Source organism: Desmodus rotundus, chromosome 13 (assembly GCF_022682495.2).
Source record: "Desmodus rotundus isolate HL8 chromosome 13, HLdesRot8A.1, whole genome shotgun sequence".
NCBI lineage: Eukaryota > Metazoa > Chordata > Mammalia > Chiroptera > Phyllostomidae > Desmodus > Desmodus rotundus.
In genome coordinates, this window is record NC_071399.1 from 53673891 (window position 1) to 53693978 (window position 20088).

General features: G+C 39.9%; 1 pseudogene; it reads left to right on the forward strand.

Annotated features, from left to right (window-relative positions):
* The first annotated feature begins 13953 nt into the window (after positions 1–13953).
* LOC128779898 (U2 spliceosomal RNA) lies at positions 13954–14064 on the forward strand (annotated as a pseudogene).
* Positions 14065–20088: the final 6024 nt, after the last annotated feature.

The following is a 20088-nucleotide window of genomic DNA, read 5'->3' on the forward strand; positions in this document are numbered from 1 at the left end:
TTTAAAAACTTTATTGATGAATTCTTATAATGACTTCAGGTTAATCATGTCCCATTTTGTGTTTGTGAATAATTGCTTCTGTCATGTATGTGATATAACTTTTATCATTATAATTTTCATTACAGATACACATAGTTATTTTAAAAACACACTCAACCTTTGTTTTCGTAAAGAATCCTAACCTCTGCCAGCAAATGAGGAGTAAGTAATATTTCAGTTGTAGTTCTGTTTCTATTCTTATATTAACAAAGACTATAAGACTCCATTTTCTGTTTCACTTCTACTAAATCTCTTAGAAGCCTAAGGGCAAGAATTTAAATACATGCTGTGACTGGGTTCTTCTCCATGAATTTGTACATATACTGCTTGTTTAGTATCACAGTCCCATTGCTTTCTCTCTTGTAGGGCCTTCCTCACATGCTGGAATTACTCAGTTTATTGATTTGTTTACTCTTTATTATTTGTCTCCTACACTAGAATGTGCCCTCCATCATGGAAGGACCACATCTTTTTTCCCCCACAGGTCCTAACATAGAGCCAGGAACAGTATAGGTGCTGTATGAATATTTGAACAAAGAAATAAATGTATTTGGTGCTTGCTTGCATTTATATGAGAAACCATTGCATTTAGAGTTCTCATCTTTCAGTCAATTTTCCAGCTTTGAGGGAGAGCTATTATTAAACACTGTACCCTGGTTGTCATAGCAACCCTCTGGCCTCCAGAGCTACAGGTTATTTCAAATGGGTATATTCTGCTAGACTACCAAACACTCAGTATTTTCAATTATGGGGTAATGCTGTTATTATAAATCACATTTCTCACAGTATATATTTCTCTGTCTTTTATAAAAATGGTGAAGAATTAGGAAGTAAAATATGTTCAAACCAATGCAAGCTTGGGAAAATAAAGCAGTATGACACACATCTCTGTTCCTAACCCTTTCATATTCCTTCAAGTTCTTCACCTTTTCATAAGCACCTGTGAATTCATTGGGTTTTCTGTCCATGTGTTTAAGAAAGTTTTGAAAGCTAATTGCTATAAAACAAACTCTAAAGAGCTCTGATAGAGCTTGTGTTTTTCTCTTCTTTGCTCATTTCTTAAATTTCATGTTAAATTAGTAAATGACAGTAGTGTTACAAAAATTGAGATTTGCTCTAAAAAGGTCCAAAATCAGGTACTTCCCTCCCCCATTCCTTCCACTCATATTTTAGTGATAGGAAGTGAGACGGGTTATAGTAAACTGAATTAGTCATCATAGAAAACTTATTATTATCAGTTCAATAAAACAGGGCACATATGGGCCCTCAACCAGCCATGAATGTAGTTTTTAAAAGGCAGAGTCTATTTTCTAATGGTGGATATTCTAAGGGGATTTTACTTGTATGTTTTGCTATATTTTCTCTTCTGCAAGTTTTGGTCACATGTACTAGGGAGAGTCAGGAGCCACCCAGGTCCAACATAGATCCCATAATAATTATTTCATTACACTCTTGCTCTGTGCAGTTCTAATTGTAATACCGATCAGTAAACAATTGCATGACTTGGCCTAACTGGGTAGTTCAGTTGGTTAGAACGTCACCTCAGTAGCCAAGGTTGTGGATTCGATCTTCAGTTAGCACACATACAAGACTCAAACGATGAATGCATAAAAGTGAAACAACAAATTGGTGTTTTCTCTCCCTTCCTCTCTCTCTAAAGTCAATTTTTTATTATTACTGCTATGTATCAAGACCATTGAGGCCCCAGTGATCTGATTTTATTTTTTTAAAGATTTATTTATTTATTTATTTATTTATTTATATTTTATTGATTATGCTACTACAGTTGTCCCATTGTTTTCTCCCCTTTATCGCCCCTCTGACTTTTACCACCCCACCCTCCAGCGTTCTCCCCTCCCTTAGTTCATGTCCATGGGTTGTACATATAAGTTCTTTGGCTTCTCTATTTCCTATACTATTCTTAATCTCCCCCTGTCTATTTTGTACCTCCAGTTACAATTCTTATTCCCTGTAACTTTCCTCCCTCTTCTCCCCCTCACCACTGATAACCATCCATGTGCATGTGATCTCCATTTCTGTGATCTGTTCCTGTTCTAGTTGTTTGCTTAGTTTTTGTTTTTGTTTTTTAGGATCAGTTGTTGATAGTTATGAGATTGTTGTCATTTTACTGTTCATAGTTTTGATTATCTTCTTTTTCTTGGATAAGTCCCTTTAATATTTCATTTACTAAGGGCTGGTAATGATGAACTCCTTTAATTTGACCTTATCTGGGAAGCACTTTACCTCTCCTTCCATTCTAAATGATAGCTTTGCTGGATAGAATAATCTTGGATGTAGGTCCTTGCCTTTCATGACTTGGAATACTTCTTTCCAGCTCCTTCTTGCTTGCAAGTTTTCTTTTGAGAGATCAGCTGATAGTCTTATGGGAACTCCTTTGTAGGTAACTGTCTCCTTTTCTCTTACTGCTTTTAAGATTCTCTCCTTCTCTTTAATCATGGGTAATGTAATTTTGATGTGTCTTGGTGCGTTCCTCCTTGGGTCCAACTTCTTTGGGAGTCTCTGAGCTTCCTGGACTTCTTGGAAGTCTATTTCCTTCGCTAGATTGGGGAAGTTTTCATTCATTATTCAAGTAAGTTTTCAATATCTTATACTTCCTCTTCTCTTTCTGGCATCCCTATGACTCGGATGTTGGAACACTTAAAGTTGTCCCAGAGTTTCCAAAACCTCTCCTTGTTTTTTTAAAAAATATATTTATTGATTATGCTATTACAGTTGTCCCATTTCCCCCCTTCACTCCACTCCATCCTGCCCACCCCCTCCTTCCCACATTACCCCCCCCCCCCCGACTATAGTTCATGTCCATGGGTCATATTTATAAGTTCTTTGGCTTCTACATTTCCTACACTATTCTTACCCTCCCCCTGTCTATTTTCCACCTATCATCTATGCTACTTATTCTCTGTACCTTTCCCCGCCCTCTACCCCTCACTCCCCTCTTGATAACCCTCCATTGATCTCCATTTCTGTGGTTCTGTTCCTGTTCTAGTTGTTTGCTTTAAGTGTGGTTGTTAATAAGTGTGAGTTTGCTGTCATTTTTACTGTTCCTATTTTTTATCTTCTTTTTCTTAGGTAAGTCCCTTTAACATTTCATATAATAAGGGCTTTATGGTGATGAACTCCTTGAACTTGACCTTATCTGGGCAGCACTTTATCTTCCCTTCCATTCTAAATGATAGCTTTGCTGGATACAGGAATCTTGGATGTAGGCCCTTGCCTTTCATGACTTGGAATACTTCTTGCCAGCCCCTTCTTGCCTGTAAGGTCTGTTTTGAGAAATCAGCTGATAGTCTTACGGGCACTCCTTTGTAGGTAACTGTGTCCTTTTCTCTTGCTGCTTCTAAGATTCTCTCCTTCTGTGTAATCTTGGGTAACTTAATGATGATGTGCCTTGGTGTGTTCCTCCTTGGGTCCAACTTCTTTGGAACTCTCTGAGCTTCCTGGACTTCCTGGAAGTCTATTTCCTTTGCCAGATTAGGAAAGGAAAGTCTATTGCCTTTTCCAGTTCTCCTTCATTATTTGTTCAAATAAGTTTTCAATTTTTTGTTCTTCCTCTTCTCCTTCTGGCACCCCTATAATTCAGATGTTGGAACGTTTCAAGATGTCCTGGCGGTTCCTAAGCCTCTCCTCATTTTTCTGAATTCTTCTTTCTTCATTCTTTTCTGGTTGGATGTTTCTTTCTTCTTTCTGGTCCACACCATTGATTTGAGTCCCAGTTTCCTTCACATCACTATTGGTTCCCTGTACATTTTCCTTTGTTTCTCTCAGCATAGCCTTCATTTTCTCATCTAATTTGTGACCAAATTCAACCAATTCTGTGAGCATCCTGATGATCAGTGTTTTGAACTGTGCATCTGATAGGTTGGCTATCTCTTTGTTGCTTAGTTGTATTTTTTCTGGAGCTTTGCTCTATTCTTTCATTTGGGCCATTTTTTTTTTTTTTTTGTCTTGGTGCGCCTGTTATGTAAAGAGGTGGAGCTTTAGGTGTTCACTGGGGTGGGGCAATGCTGGTCTCTGTGCTGTGGCACTGTACCTGGGGGAGGGTCCGAGAGGCAGCGATGGCGCCTGGTCCACTCTGTGCCGGATTTCAGTCACTCCCTGTGCTACCCATAATCAAACTGGGCCCCTCTATTGCTGATTCACGAGTGGGTGGGCTTGTGCACGCTCTAGGCCCCTGTGGGTCTCTCCAATGACCTCTCCTGTGAGGCTGGGAGTTTCTCCTGCTGCCTCCTCAACCCCCACGGGCATTTTCAATCAGAGGTTTGAGGCTTTATTTCCCTGCACTGGAGCCCTGGGTTGCATGGTCTGTTTTGCTCCCTTGGCAGTTCCTCCCAGGTTATCTATGTGCGAATGTGGTGCCGCAGTGTCTGCTAGCTGCTGTACTGCCTGCCCCCTTCCTGGCCAGCTGCCGCCTTGTCACGAGTCCTCTCTGCCCCTGCATGTCTCCACCCCTCCTACCAGTCTGGAGTAATGTTTCTTCTTTATCTTCTTGGTTGTTGGACTTCCATACAGTTCGATTTTATGTCAGTCTTGGGTTTTTTTTGAATTCTTGTTTCTTCATTCTGTTCCAGTTGTATGCTTATTTCTTCCTTTTGTTCCAAATCGTTGATCTGAGTCCCAGTTTCCTTCCCTTCACTGTTGGTTCCCTGTACATTTTCCTTTATTTCACTTTGTGTAGCCTTCATTTCTTCCTTCATTTTGCAACTGAGCTCAACCAATTCTGCGAGCATCCTGATTACCTGTGTTTTGAACTCTGCATCAGACAGGTTGTCTATTTCCTTGTCGCTTAGTACTTTTTTCTGGAGTTTTGATCTGTTCTTTCATTATGGTCATATTTCTTTGTCTCAACGCACCTGTTATGTTGTAAGGGGGCTGAGCCTTAGGTGTTCACCAGAGTTGGACAACCCTCTTTGTGCGTTGTGGCAGTGTCAGTGGGGGAGGGGTCAGAGAAGGAACAATGCCACTCACTCACTCTGCTCTAGCCCCACTTTCCAACCAACTCTCCTTTGGGACTGGAAGTTTCCACCGCCTTCACCACCCCTACAGTGTTTTACAGCTAAAGGTTTTGAGTCTTTAGTTTCCCAGTCAGCCACCCCCACCCTGCTCATGTAGTCTGCTGCCTTGCCACGGGCACTCTCCACTCCTGCTACCAGTCTGGATGAATGTTTCTTTACCTCCTTGGTGTCAGAGGTCATACAGTTTGATTTTCTGGCAGTTTTAGTTTTTTATTGTTTTTAAATTGGTTGTTATCCTTCTTCTGGTTGTGCGAGGAAGTGAAGCATTTCTACCTATGCCTCCATCTTGGCTGGACTGTAAAGTCAATTTTTAAAAAACAATTGCATAACTTTATTTAAAAGAAAGTACAGTATATTTCATTAGCTTACCTGGGCTTTGACATTATAAAAACAGTAACCACATCAATATATTCAACCATCTTCAATAAGTAATATATAACTAAGTGAAATAAGCCAGTCAGAGACAAACAAATACCGTATAACTTCACTTATATGTGTAATCTAAACAATATAAATGAACAAACAAAACAGAAACAGACTTACATATATAGAGATCAGACTGATGGTTGCTAGGGGCAAGGGAGGAACAGGTGACTGAATAGAAGAAGTGAAGGGATTAAATGAAGAACATACATGCATGACCCATGGACATGGACAACTGTGGGGTGGGGGCTGGGTTGAGACGGGCAAAGGGGGAATAAGTCGGGATTTGCCAATGATACCTTGGACAAGGGTTTGATCTCCAAAATATATAAAGAACTCTCACAACTCCAATTCAACAGGAGTTGTTTAATTGGAAGACAGGAAGACAATCCAATTATAAAATGGACAGAGGACCTGAACAGACACTTCTCTAAGGAGGACATACAGAGGGCCAAGAGACATATGAAAAAATGCTCAATATCACTAGCCATTAGATGCAAATTAAAACCACAATGAGGTACCACTTCACACTGGCCAGAATGGCCATTATAACCAAATCAACAAACAACTAGTGCTGGTGAGGTTGTGGAGAAAAGGGAACCCTAGTACACTGTTGGTGGTAATGCACACTGGGGCATGCACTGTGGGAAATAGTATGGAATTTCCTCAAAAAACTAAAGATGGAACTGCCTTTCAATTCAGTGATCCCCCTGCTGGGATTTTACCCTAAGAATCCTGAAACACGAATTCAAAAGAACCTATGCATCCCAATGTTCATAGCAGCACAATTTACAATAGCCAAGTGCTGGAAACAGCCTAAGTGCCAATCAGTAAATAAGTGGATCAAAAAACTATGGTACATTTCTTAATGGAATACTATGCAGTAGAACGAAAGAAGGAACTCCTACCCTTTGGAACAGTATGGATGGAACTGGAGAATATTATACTAAGTGAAATATGGTAATCGGTCAAAGACAAATACCATATGATCTCATCTATAAGTGGAACCTAATCAACAAAACAAACAAATGAACAAAATAGAACCAGAGACATTGAAATAAAGAACAAACTGACAGTGACCAAGGCAGGGGTCCATAATGGAGGAAAGAAGGGGAAGGGGCAAGCAAAGTAACACAAATAGACTTACATGGGCACAGACAATGGTGGAAGGATGGACTGTGGGAGTTGGGGGGACAGGGTAGGGGTGAGAATGGAGAAAATGGTGGGACAACTGTAACTGAACAACAATAAAAAAACCCCTAAAACAAAGAGTACATGGAATATTCTCCAGGATAGATCATATGTTGGGCCATAAAACAATGACTTTTTCAAAATTTGACACCAAAAACAAAGGCAACAAAAGCAAAAAATAAACAAGTGGGACTATATGAAACTAAAACGCTTCTGCACAGCAAAGGGAACAATCAACAAAATGAAAAGGCAGCCAATGGAACCAGAGAAAATGTTTCCAAACTATGTATCTGATAAAAGGTTAAAATCCACAATATATAAGGAACTCATACAACTCAGTAGAAAAATAAATAAACCCAATTTTAAAAATGGGCAGCTGACCTGAATAGACATTTTTCCAAAGAAGTTATCTACGTGACCAATAGGTATATGGGAAAGTGTTCAATGTCAAATCATTAGGAAATACAAATCAAAACCACAATGAGATATCACTTCTCACCTGTCGGGATGACTAGTGTCTAAAAGACAAGTAATAACAAGTGTTGGAGACAGTTTGGGAAAAAAAAGAATGTTTCAGCATTGTTGGTGGGAACGTAAAACAGTGTAGCCATTATTGAAAACAGCATGGTGGTTCCTTAAGAAATTAAACCTAGAACTACCATAAGATCAAGCAAGTGTACTTCTGGATATATATCCAAAGGAAACAGACATCTCTGAGATCTTTTTTGAGATCAGATAGATATCTGGATTCCTATGTTCATTGCAACATTATTCAAAATAGTCCAGATAATGACAACAATCTAAGTGTCCATCAATGGATAAATGGATAAAAACTGTGGTGTATATATAATGGATTATTATTCAGCCTTTAAAAAAAAGGAAATCCAGCCTTGACTGTTGGGGACCACTTGGTATGGTATCAGAAACTGTAGCTCCACACAAGCAAGGCCTTGCCTATAAGTCTCGACCGGAATGCCGGGAATGCAGGTGGCAGGCACCACCTGATACTAACACCGAGGGTCCCTGTGGGAAATCAGGCCTGAAGAATACATTGTATCCTTTGAAGCTTGCTTTGCTTTGTATAACCCTGTTGGTATAAACCAGATGTTTAAGTTCAGAACATAAGGGAAGGAACTCCTAATCTCATGAACCATGCCTTAACAACCCTCTGGCTTCAGCATATCTAACAGACCCTGACCTGAGGCAGATCTCTGTGGTCTCTCAATTGTTATCTGTAGATAGTATTGGTTTTCTATAACTATAGCCTCTGGACATTGATTGATGAGGTTTGCATGCATACTGTATACCCTTGCGAATACCAATCCCAATAAAAGCCGTTTTGGAGAAGGGCTCGGGGCATTCTCCACTAGAGGGAATTGCCACCTCCTTTTCCGCTGGAACAACAGATTGTGTCCAGGATGACTCATTCTCACCCAAGGTGGCTGGGAGAGCTCCACGGGACAGAGAATCCCACACTTGACCAGTGTGGCACAGTTGTTTGGGCATTGTCCGGCAAAGAGGTCACTGATTTCATTCCCAGTCATGCCTGGGTTGTAGGTTTGGTCCCTGGGTGGGGCATGTAGGAGAAGCATCCAGTCACTATTTGCCTCCTTCTCTTTCTCCCTCCCTTTTCTCTCTAAAAATAAATAAGTAGAATCTTTAAAAAAAAAAAAGAAAGAAAGAAGGAAATCCTATGATTTGCAAAGCAAAATGAGCCAGATACACCACAGAAAGACAAATATTCCATGGTATCACTTATGTGTGGAATCTTTAAAAAAATAAAGAGTTGTACTCAAAGAACCAGAGAGTAGCATGGTGGTTGCTGGGGGCCGAAGGGTGTGGGAAATGAGGAGAGGTTGGTTAGAAGACACAAACTTTCAGTTATAAGATGAGTCAGTTTTGAGGATCTAATGTATAGTGTGGTGACTATAGTTAATCACATTGCATTGTATACTTGAATTTTCTAAGAGAATAGATCTTAAGTGGTCTCAGAAAAAAATTTAAGTAACTGAGGTGATGGATGTGGTAATTAATTTCATTGTGGAAATCCTTTCACAATGTTTTGACTATCAAAACATCACACTGTACACTTTAAATAAACTACTTTTTGGGTTTGTTGTACCTCAGCAAAACTGGGGGAAAAGGAAAATATAAATTTCAAGTAGAGTAAATAGATATAGTGATCCCTGATCAACATATTAGTTGTGTTGTCCAATCTTCATGAGAGACAAGATATGACATTTCCTGATTTCAAAATATATTACAAAGCTACATTAATCAGGACAACATTATGGATGAAAAAAGGTGTTTGATAAAAATTAACCTCACAGAGGGATCTGATCATAAATTACTAACTGGGTAGGATGCAGGCCTATAACTTCTTTAGTGAAAGGTTTTAAGCCAGCCCTATCCATTGTCAGTCCTTCCTTCCTTCCTTGCTTCCTTGCTTCCTTGCTTCCTTCTTTCCCTCCTTCCTTCCTTCCTTTCTTCCTTCCTTTGCAATGCTAGAGATCTGGCTTTTTATTTCATTTGTGTTTTCCATAACTTGTAGTTCAAAGCTGGAATCACAACTGGTACACATTCTGGTTTATTGATTAACAGTCATATTCCAAGGTGATAAGTCTGGTTTATAAGACCAAAAAAAGCAATTATGTTATATGCTGGATTAATTGTCATTAGCAGAGTTTACTTTAAAAATATGTCTTAAAAATATGCACTACATTTATTTATAAGAAAAAGTAGCTTTTGTCGCAATTTCCATTGTGATTTTTATTTTCACTTTAAGACAACCCTGATGTTTGAAACAATGCCAATTTTTAAATAATGATGAAGTCAGAAACTGCGAGTATGTAGACATTTTAGTAATGAACCTGAGCTTATAAAGAATCTATTGCAAGACTCATAAAATATTTATCTTTAAATGGACTATCTACACTAAATTTATTTGTGCATCTACATTAACACACCTTTGATACACCAGAAGTAATACTCCTGAAGGGGATATTAAATCTCAGTAGAGCACATATTCTTGTTAACTATCCTGTAATTCACTCCTTACCTTGCTCTTTCCAACCTTTCTGTCATCCCCTCCTTAATTTCAAATGCGTAAAAAACTGCAAAACTGTTATTTAAAAAAAAATTATATATTGATTTTAGAGAGGGAGAGAAACATAGGTTTGTTATTCCACTTATTTATGCATTCATTGGTTGATATTTTAAAGAGAGAGAAGGAAGAGAGGGAAATCTGTTGTTTCACTATTAATGCGCTCATTGGTTGATTCTTGGATGTGCCCTGACCAGGGTTTGAACCTGCAACCTTGGTGTATTGGGACAATGCTGTAACCAACTGAGCTATGCAGCCAGGGCAAAAACTGTTATTCTTTTGCAGGGGTGTCCAACCCATGGCCCACTGGTTGTATGCAGCCCAGGATGGCTATGAATTCAGCCCAACACAAAATCGTAAAAATACTTAAGACATTATGAGATTGTTTTGTGATTATGTGTTGCAGTGTATTTAATGTGTGGCCCAAGGCAGCTCTTCTTCCAGTGTGGCCCAGAGACGCCAAAAGTTTGGACACCCCTGCTACAGTATTTGAGATCTTGCTCCCTGGCATATGTTATCAGTTTGGCTTAAGTAAACTGCTATAGAATCTGTCTACAGGTTTGGGTATTTTTTTATGTTGACAGTGTGGTACTGGCATAAGAAAGGACATATAGACCAATGGAATAGAACTGAGAGTCCAGAAATGAACACATAGATATATGGCCTGTTGATTTTGATAAGGTTTCCAGCCTGTTCAAGGGGGGAAAAATAGTCTATTCAGCAGATAGTTCTGAAACAACTGGATTTTCACATGCAAAAGAATGGACACCAGTTTTAAAAATGAACAATAGATTTAAATATATATTTACCCAAAATATACAGATGGCCAACAAGCACATGAAGATGGTCCAACATCCTTAGTCATTAGGGAAAGGCAAATAAAAATCACAATGAGATACCACTTCAGATTCATTAGGATGGTCATCATGATGATGATGCTATAATGATAGCAATAAAAAGAAAATGAGTTAGTAAGATTCTGAACCCTCATACATTGCTGGTGGGAATGTAAAATGGTACACCCACTGTGGAAAGCAGTTTGGCAGTTCCTCTAAAAGCTAAACATAAAATTATTATATAACCAGCAATTCCACTCCTAGGTATACACCCAGGAGAACTGAGAATAGGAACTCAAATATGTGTTCACTGGTGTCCACTGCATTATTCACAATAGCCAAAAGGTTGAAATGATCCAGTGTTAATCAAGAGATGAATGACTAAAGAATATGTGGTATATATACATACAATGGAATATTATTTGGCTACAAAAAAGAAATGAAGTACTGATACATGCTACAATATGGGTGAACTTTTTAAACATCATGCTAAGTGAAGTAAACCAGACACAAAAGAACAGATATTGTATAATTGCACTTAGATGAAATATCTAGTGTGGGAGTCCAGAACAAGTCACCCCAAAATGTGCCTCAGTGGTATGCAGATTACTTTGAGCTAAAGGCAACTTTAGCCATACGTGCAGGAAAAACTTCTTTGTCCCCTCACCCCTAACTAGCTAGAAGAATTTGAATTAGGGGCCTTGTCCATAATAAGCTATTATCAGAGATAATTCCTTTTGAACTATCTATAGGGCAGGGCAACCTTCTATTTATTATTATCCTGTAATGACTCTTTGAAGTCCCTACGGTTCTTCATTACCTTATCCCTAACTTGGCATGTCTTATACACCTCAATCACCCTTTCTGTCTCTGAATCTCTGGTGCATGTGAGGTCTCTGACTTTCTCATGTATGTATGTATTAAATTTGGTTGTTTTCTCTTGCTAATCTCTCATGTCTATTTGATAATTAGACAAGCAAGAAGAACCTTGAGAGTAGAGGAAAGTTTGTTCCTCCTCCACACTAGAATAGCCAAATTCATAGAGACTGAAAGTAAACTAGAAGATAACACTATAAGGCACTGGGGTTAAGGGAGAATGGTAAGCTATTCTTTAATGGTTACAAAATTTGACTTGGGTAAAAATGTTTTAGAAATAGTGGTGATGGTTACACAACATTGTGACTGTAATTCTACCACAATAAAAATGAATTATTAAAACATAATTTTTTCTTTCATTTTTCTTTTTTTCTTAAATTCCTGGAAGTACTGAAATATCAAGGTGATGGGTGGAGCAAGCTCCTTTTCCATTTCCTTGTTTTAAAAATACACTTAACACAGAACCAAGATGGCGACGTAGGTAGACACACTGCGCCTCCTCGCACAACCAGAACTGACAGAAAATCAAAAGGCAAGGAAGCCCGACACCAAGTAGATAAAAAAGAAACATATATCCAGGAGGGGCGGAGACGGGCACCAGGGTGGAGAGGACTCCTGTGGCCGTGGCAGGACTGAGACTGGCAGAGTGTGGGACGAAAGGGGCAGGCAGTCTGACCACTAGCAGAACCTGCGTCCCTACAGTTGTGCACAGATAAACCAAGAGGGCCGGACTCGGAGTGGTGGAGAACGGGGCAGGCAGAGCCCCAGGTAGCAGACCCCACGACCCCACATTTGCGCATAGATAAACCAGGACAAACAGTGGGGAGCGAAGCAGACCGCGCAACCCAGGGCTCCAGCTCGGGGAAATAAAGCCTCAAAGCTCTGATTGAAAATGCCCGTGGGGATTGGGGCGGCAGCAGGAGAGACTCCCAGCCTCTTAGGAGAGGTCGTTGGAGAGACCCACAGGGGCCTGGAGTGTGCACAAACCCACCCACTCGGGAACCAGCACCAGAGGAGCCCAGTTTGATTGTGGATAGCGGAAAGATTGAGGTCCGGAGGAGAGTGAAGCGGGCGCCTATGCTCCCTCTCGGCCCCTCCCCCACATACAGCGTCACAGCACAGCAACCAGTGTTACCCTGCTCCGGGGAACACCTAAGGCTCCGCCCCTTAAAGTAACAGACACGCCAAGACAAAAAAAAAAAAAAAATCCCAAATGACAGAACACTTCAAAACTCCAGAAAAAATACAACTAAGCAACAAAGAGATAGCCAACCTATCAGATGCACAGTTCAAAACACTGATCATCAGGATGCTCACAGAATTGGTTGAATTTGGTCACAAATTAGATGAAAAAATGAAGGCTATGCTGAGAGAAACAAAGGAAAATGTACAGGGAACCAATAGTGATGCGAAGGAAACTGGGACTCAAATCAATGGTGTGGACCAGAAAGAAGAAAGAAACATCCAACCAGAAAAGAATGAAGAAAGAAGAATTCAGAAAAATGAGGAGAGGCTTAGGAACCGCCAGGACATCTTGAAACGTTCCAACATCTGAATTATAGGGGTGCCAGAAGGAGAAGAGGAAGAACAAAAAATTGAAACCTTATTTGAACAAATAATGAAGGAGAACTTCCCCAGCCTGGCAAAGGAAATAGACTTCCAGGAAGTCCAGGAAGCTCAGAGAGTTCCAAAGAAGATGCACCCAAGGAGGAACACACCAAGGCACATCATCATTAAGTTACCCAAGATTACACAGAAGGAGAGAATCTTAGAAGCAGCAAGAGAAAAGGACACAGTTACCTACAAAGGACTTCCCATAAGACTGTCAGCTGATTTCTCCAAAGAGACCTTACAGGCAAGAAGGGACTGGAAAGAAGTATTCCAAGTCATGAAAGGCAAGAGCCTACATCCAAGATTCCTGTATCCAGCAGAGCTATCATTTAGAATGGAAGGGAAGATAAAGTGCTTCTCAGATAAGGTCAAGTTAAAGGAGTTCATCATCACCAAGCCCTTATTATATGAAATGATAAAGGGAGTTACCTAAGAAAAAGATCAAATATAGGAACAGTAAAAATGACAGCAAACTCACAGTTATTAACGACCACACCTAAAACCAAAACAAAAGAAAACTAAGCAAACAACTAGAACAGGAACAGAACCACAGAAATGGAGATCACGTGGAGGGTTATCAATAGGGGATTGGGAGGGGGGGAGAGGGGGGAAAGGTATAGAGAATAAATAGCATAAATGATAGGCGGAAAATAGACAGGGGGAGGGTAAGAATAGTGTAGGAAATGTAGAAGCCAAAGAACTTGTAAGTATGACACATGGACATGAACTATAGGGGGGGAATGTGAGAGGGAGGGGGTGGGCAGGATGGAGTGGAGGGGGGGGGGAAATGGGACAATTGTAATAGCATAATCAATAAATGTATTTTTTAAAAATTATTTTTATGGCTCCTTGGCTTTTTGGCTAAGATCAAGTGCAGTATATGTTCTTATCAGTTTAATATTTGATGTGTCCTCTATCCAAGGACAATATATTAAGTGGATTTTTATTTTTTTGATATATGTATTGATTATGCTATTACAGTTGTCCCATTTTCCCCCCTTCACTCAACTCCATCCTGCCCATCCCCTCCCTCCCACATTCCCCCCCTATAGTTCATGTCCATGTGTCATACTTACAAGTTCTTTGGCTTCTACATTTCCTACACTATTCTTACCCTCCCCCTGTCTATTTTCCGCCTATCATTTATGCTATTTATTCTCTATACCTTTCCCCCCTCTCCCCCCCTCCCAATCCCCTATTGATAACCCTCCACGTGATCTCCATTTCTGTGGTTCTGTTCCTGTTCTAGTTGTTTGCTTAGTTTTCTTTTGTTTTGGTTTTAGGTGTGGTCGTTAATAACTGTGAGTTTGCTGTCATTTTTACTGTTCCTATATTTGATCTTTTTCTTAGGTAACTCCCTTTATCATTTCATATAATAAGGGCTTGGTGATGATGAACTCCTTTAACTTGACCTTATCTGAGAAGCACTTTATCTTCCCTTCCATTCTAAATGATAGCTCTGCTGGATACAGGAATCTTGGATGTAGGCTCTTGCCTTTCATGACTTGGAATACTTCTTTCCAGTCCCTTCTTGCCTGTAAGGTCTCTTTGGAGAAATCAGCTGACAGTCTTATGGGAAGTCCTTTGTAGGTAACTGTGTCCTTTTCTCTTGCTGCTTCTAAGATTCTCTCCTTCTGTGTAATCTTGGGTAACTTAATGATGATGTGCCTTGGTGTGTTCCTCCTTGGGTGCATCTTCTTTGGAACTCTCTGAGCTTCCTGGACTTCCTGGAAGTCTATTTCCTTTGCCAGGCTGGGGAAGTTCTCCTTCATTATTTGTTCAAATAAGGTTTCAATTTTTTGTTCTTCCTCTTCTCCTTCTGGCACCCCTATAATTCAGATGTTGGAACGTTTCAAGATGTCCTGGCGGTTCCTAAGCCTCTCCTCATTTTTCTGAATTCTTCTTTCTTCATTCTTTTCTGGTTGGATGTTTCTTTCTTCTTTCTGGTCCACACCATTGATTTGAGTCCCAGTTTCCTTCGCATCACTATTGGTTCCCTGTACATTTTCCTTTGTTTCTCTCAGCATAGCCTTCATTTTTTCATCTAATTTGTGACCAAATTCAACCAATTCTGTGAGCATCCTGATGATCAGTGTTTTGAACTGTGCATCTGATAGGTTGGCTATCTCTTTGTTGCTTAGTTGTATTTTTTCTGGAGTTTTGAAGTGTTCTGTCATTTGGGATTTTTTTTTTTTTTTGTCTTGGCGTGTCTGTTACTTTAAGGGGCGGAGCCTTAGGTGTTCCCCGGAGCAGGGTAACACTGGTCGCTGTGCTGTGATGCTGTATGTGGGGGAGGGGCCGAGAGGGAGCATAGGCGCCCGCTTCACTCTCCTCCGGACCTCAATCTTTCCGCTATCCACAATCAAACTGGGCTCCTCTGGTGCTGGTTCCCGAGTGGGTGGGTTTGTGCACACTCCAGGCCCCTGTGGGTCTCTCCAACGACCTCTCCTAAGAGGCTGGGAGTCTCTCCTGCTGCCGCCCCAATCCCCACGGGCATTTTCAATCAGAGCTTTGAGGCTTTATTTTCCCGCCCCGAGCTGGAGCCCTGGGTTGCGCGGTCTGCTTCGCTCCCTGCCGTTTGTCTGGTTTATCTGTGCGCGAATGTGGTGCCGCAGGGTCTGCTAGTGGTCAGACTGCCTGCCCCATTCATCCCACACTCCGCCAGTCTCGGTCCCACCATGGCCACGCGAGTCCTCTCCTCCCCTGTGCCCATCTCCGCCCCTCCTACTGGTCTGGATGAGTGCTTATTTTTTATTTCCTTGGTGTCGGACTTCCTTGCCGTTTGATTTTCTGTCTGTTCTGGTTGTACGAGGAGGCGCGGTGTGTCTACCTATGTGGCCATCTTGGTTCTCCAACATAATTTTTAAATAGAGTGTTTTTGTTTTTATAAGTCACAGATGAAAAAGAAAATAGCTTTGTAAAATCAATAACACAGTAACATTTTAAAATTTTAGGTGTTCAAAAAATATACTTTTCCAAAAAGAATTTATCATTAGTTAAGCCATGATTCAGGATCTCTGGGTGAGATGTACCCAGGTCCCCCTTTGCCTCCTTGGGAGAAGGATGGAGGACTGAGAAGAGGTGAGCGGAACCAGTTCAGGTCTCAGAAAAACCTTGCCTTCTGCCAGGTAGTCATCCCTGACTGACAACCAGAACATGGGCGGCAGAGGGACTTGTATATGTGCCATTCTCACATGGAGACATCACCCCCTTTAGTGGTCATTGCCTTCTCACAGAGGTGGAAGTCCACGTAGTTCTGCCAATAGTTCCTGGTCTAGTTCTGGTGGTTCATGATTTTGGGCGCGATGTCCTCTGCCATGTCATTGACTCCTAAAGACGCCCTCGAAGCAGCTTGTGGTTCAATGTGACCCTCAGCAAAGACTGATAAGTTTTAGTTTTAAGCTCAGTAAGTAAAACTACAGTTACTATAAGACTAAAACATCATATGAATCCCAAAGCATAGTATGTTATAAATGAAGTATATAAAATAATAACTGCATAATTTTGTACCCAAGCTGGGAGTATCTATGGTGTAGGAATCAAATAACTCTACTGTCTTTCCTACTACTTCTTTAATGCTGTTTCACCCACGTTAATCTTTGCAGCTTTCTAGTCTTCTGCTTTTCCCTTAAATACTTCTTGTCCTCTAACTCCTGTGTTGGCCATTTTCTCTCTTCACACATTCTCCCTGTGCCATTGCACACAATCCTAGTGTGATGATGATAACTCCCAAATTTACCTCTCTGGTCCATCATTTTTTCTCAGCTCCAGAATATATATCCAGTTATATTGTTTCATATCATGTTTCATATCATGTTCACACTGAACACATTCCAAACCCAAGACGTTACTTTTACCCAATCTCATTTCACTCAGGCTGCTTCTCTTTCCATGTTTTGTTTCCTATTTCCATGGCTTGCTTACTGTCCACTTGGTTAGCCAAGCAGCAGCTCAGACATCATATTTCCCCCACTGTCCACATCCATTCAAAACCCTATTGAGTCAGCTCATCAAATACAGTTATAATCTACTCATTCCTTCATTTCATATATATACTGACTTGGACTTCTATTTTAGCCTTCCAACTGGTTTCTTCTCTGATTCAGGCTTATTACACTGGGGTTCACAGTCCAAAGTATTTGTGGGTCATATTCAGAGAATTCATGAACTTTTCTGGGATAAAAATTCTATCTTTATTTTCACTAACCTCAACCTAAATCTTAGTATTTCCTTTTTATGAATGTAAGCAATGAGTTTATTACTAATGGAAATCATAAGTATTTTCATATCACATTACTTTGTTACAGATATCTTAAACTCATTTATGCTCATTAGTTTTTTGAAATATGGGAGTTATTAATAACACTCACGGCTAGATTTTTTACTTATGAAGAAGCACATATAATACTATCTTATACTTTAAAATATTTTGGTGACTGTATTTTAGAATAATTGGGTTTGTATGCAATTCAATAGCTTTATTGAGATGTAATGCACATACCATATAATACCCCTACTTAAAGTATATAATTAATTGACTCGGATCCTGGCCAGCAGGATCCATTGTGGTAGCAATATACACATACACACGGACTACAGAAATCCTGTGGAAAAAAAGGGGCTGGGTGGCTACTCTCCAAGTTCAAGAGAGGGCCCCTGACCCTGGCCTGGACAGGCTTTTATTGTTTTTCTGGGCACATTACATTGAGGGCGATCCTTATTTACTATGCACAGGTTCACCTTTTAAGGAGGACAAAGGACAGGACACTGCTAATTACTTCAAAGAGAAGGATGTTACAGCTGGAGGGGGAAGTTGCTCACACCCCATACTTAGGTGGTTTAGCACAGACTTTAGGAAGATGAAGATACTCAGTAAACATTTGCTGCCTTAATTCAGGGTGAGGGAGTTTTAGCAAGAGCAAGTCTCACAGCAGTCTAGGCACAATGCAGGCCTGATTTCCCATGGGAGAACCTATCCATGGACGTGGGTCCTGCCCGCCAACCTCGCTCCCCACTGGCTTTTTCGAGTGGGGGCTGAGCCACATTTCCCACACTTGGAACGGTTCCCCACACTTAATAGTTTTTATATATTCACAGAATTGTGCCACCATTACCACAATCAATTAAATTTTTTTTTCTGACCTGGGGTGGTGAACACACAATGCAATATATAGGTGATATATTATAGAACTATACCTCTAAAGCCTATATAATTTTATTAATGAATGTCACTTCAATATATTCAACTAAAATTTTTTTAAATGATATAAAAGCAAAAAAAAATTTTCTCATCACCTTAAAAAGAAACCCTGTACCCATTAGCAGTCACTGACCATTTCTTCTCACCTTCACTCCCTTCTCTTAAACCTAGGCAACCACTAATCTGTTCTCTGTCTCTGTGGATATTTAAGACCCATGTAATCATATAACATGTGGTCTTTTGTGTCTGGCTTCTTTAATTCAGCATAATATTTTCTCTTTTTTTAAATTTTCTTTTTATTTATCTTGCTCTTTTTAGCATAATATTTTCAAGGTTCATCCATACTCAGGAATATATCAGTACTTCATTCCTTTTTGTGGCCTAATAATATTCCACTGCATAAATATACTATAGTTTATTTATCCATTCTCGTTTGATGGAGGTTAGGGCTTTTTAGACTTTTTGGCTATTATGAATTATGCTGCTATGAACATTCATCTATAAGTTTTTGTGTGGACATATAATTTCAGTTCTCTTGAGTATATACAGATACATGTTTAACTTTTTGAGAAGTACCACATTGTTTTCCAAAACTGCTGCATCACTTTGCAGTCCTACCAGCAATATAGGAAAGTGCCAGTTTCTCTACAGTAGAAATTATTATTTCTTTTTTAAAATTAAAGCCATCCTACTATATGAAGTGTGTTCTGATCATTGTTTTGGCTTACATTTCCCTAGTATCAAATGGGTAATGATGTTGAACATTTTTTTTCATGTGTTTCTTGGCCACTTGTATATCTCATTTAGAGAAATGTCTTCTCAGATCCATTACCCATTTTTCAATTGGGTTGTCTTTTGATTGTTAAGTTGTAAGAGTTATTTATATATTCTGGATACTATTGCCATATCAGATATATAATTTGCAAACACAGCATCCAGCAGAAATAATGCCCCTTTTTTATTACAAAATCTTTTATTACAAAATCATAAGCATGTAATTCTGTAACACAGCAATATCACACTCAAGCAAACCATATGACATTTTAGGTGAAATGTTCAAATTAAAACTGTAAATTGTTACACCCATATTATTACCCTACCAACCACACTAAAGCCGGTGTTACTTCTGCCGGACCCTGTATTTTATCCCATTCTGTGTATCATGGGCTGAATTGTGTTTCCCCAAATTCTTATGTTGAATCCCTAACGAACCTAGTACCTCATTCCACATCTGTATTTGAGGATAGGGCCTTTAAAGAAGTAATTAAGTGCCCATCAGTAAATGAGTGGACTAAAAAACTGGTGCATTTACACAATGGAATACTACACAGCAGAAAGAAAGAAGGAGCTTCTACCCTTCATGACAGCATGGATGGAACTGGAAAGCATTATGCTAAGTGAAATAAGCCAGGCAGTGAAAGAGAAATACCATATCATATCACCTTTAAGTGGAACCTAATCAACAAAACAAACAAGCAAGCAAAATACAACCAAAGACATTGAAATAAAGAACAAACTCAGTAACCAGGGAGGAGGGGGGAGAGGGATGATAGGGGATAATAGGGGAAGGGCCATCAAGGATCATGTATAAAGGACACATGGACAAAGCCAAAGAGGGTAGATTTGAGGGTGGGAGGCAGGGATGGGTGGGACAAGGGATCATGGTGGAGTGAAAATGGAGACAACTGTACTTGAACAATAAAAGAAAGGAAAAAAACAGTAATTAAGTGAAAATGAGACACCCTAGTGAGGCAGGCTAGTAAACCAGGACAAATG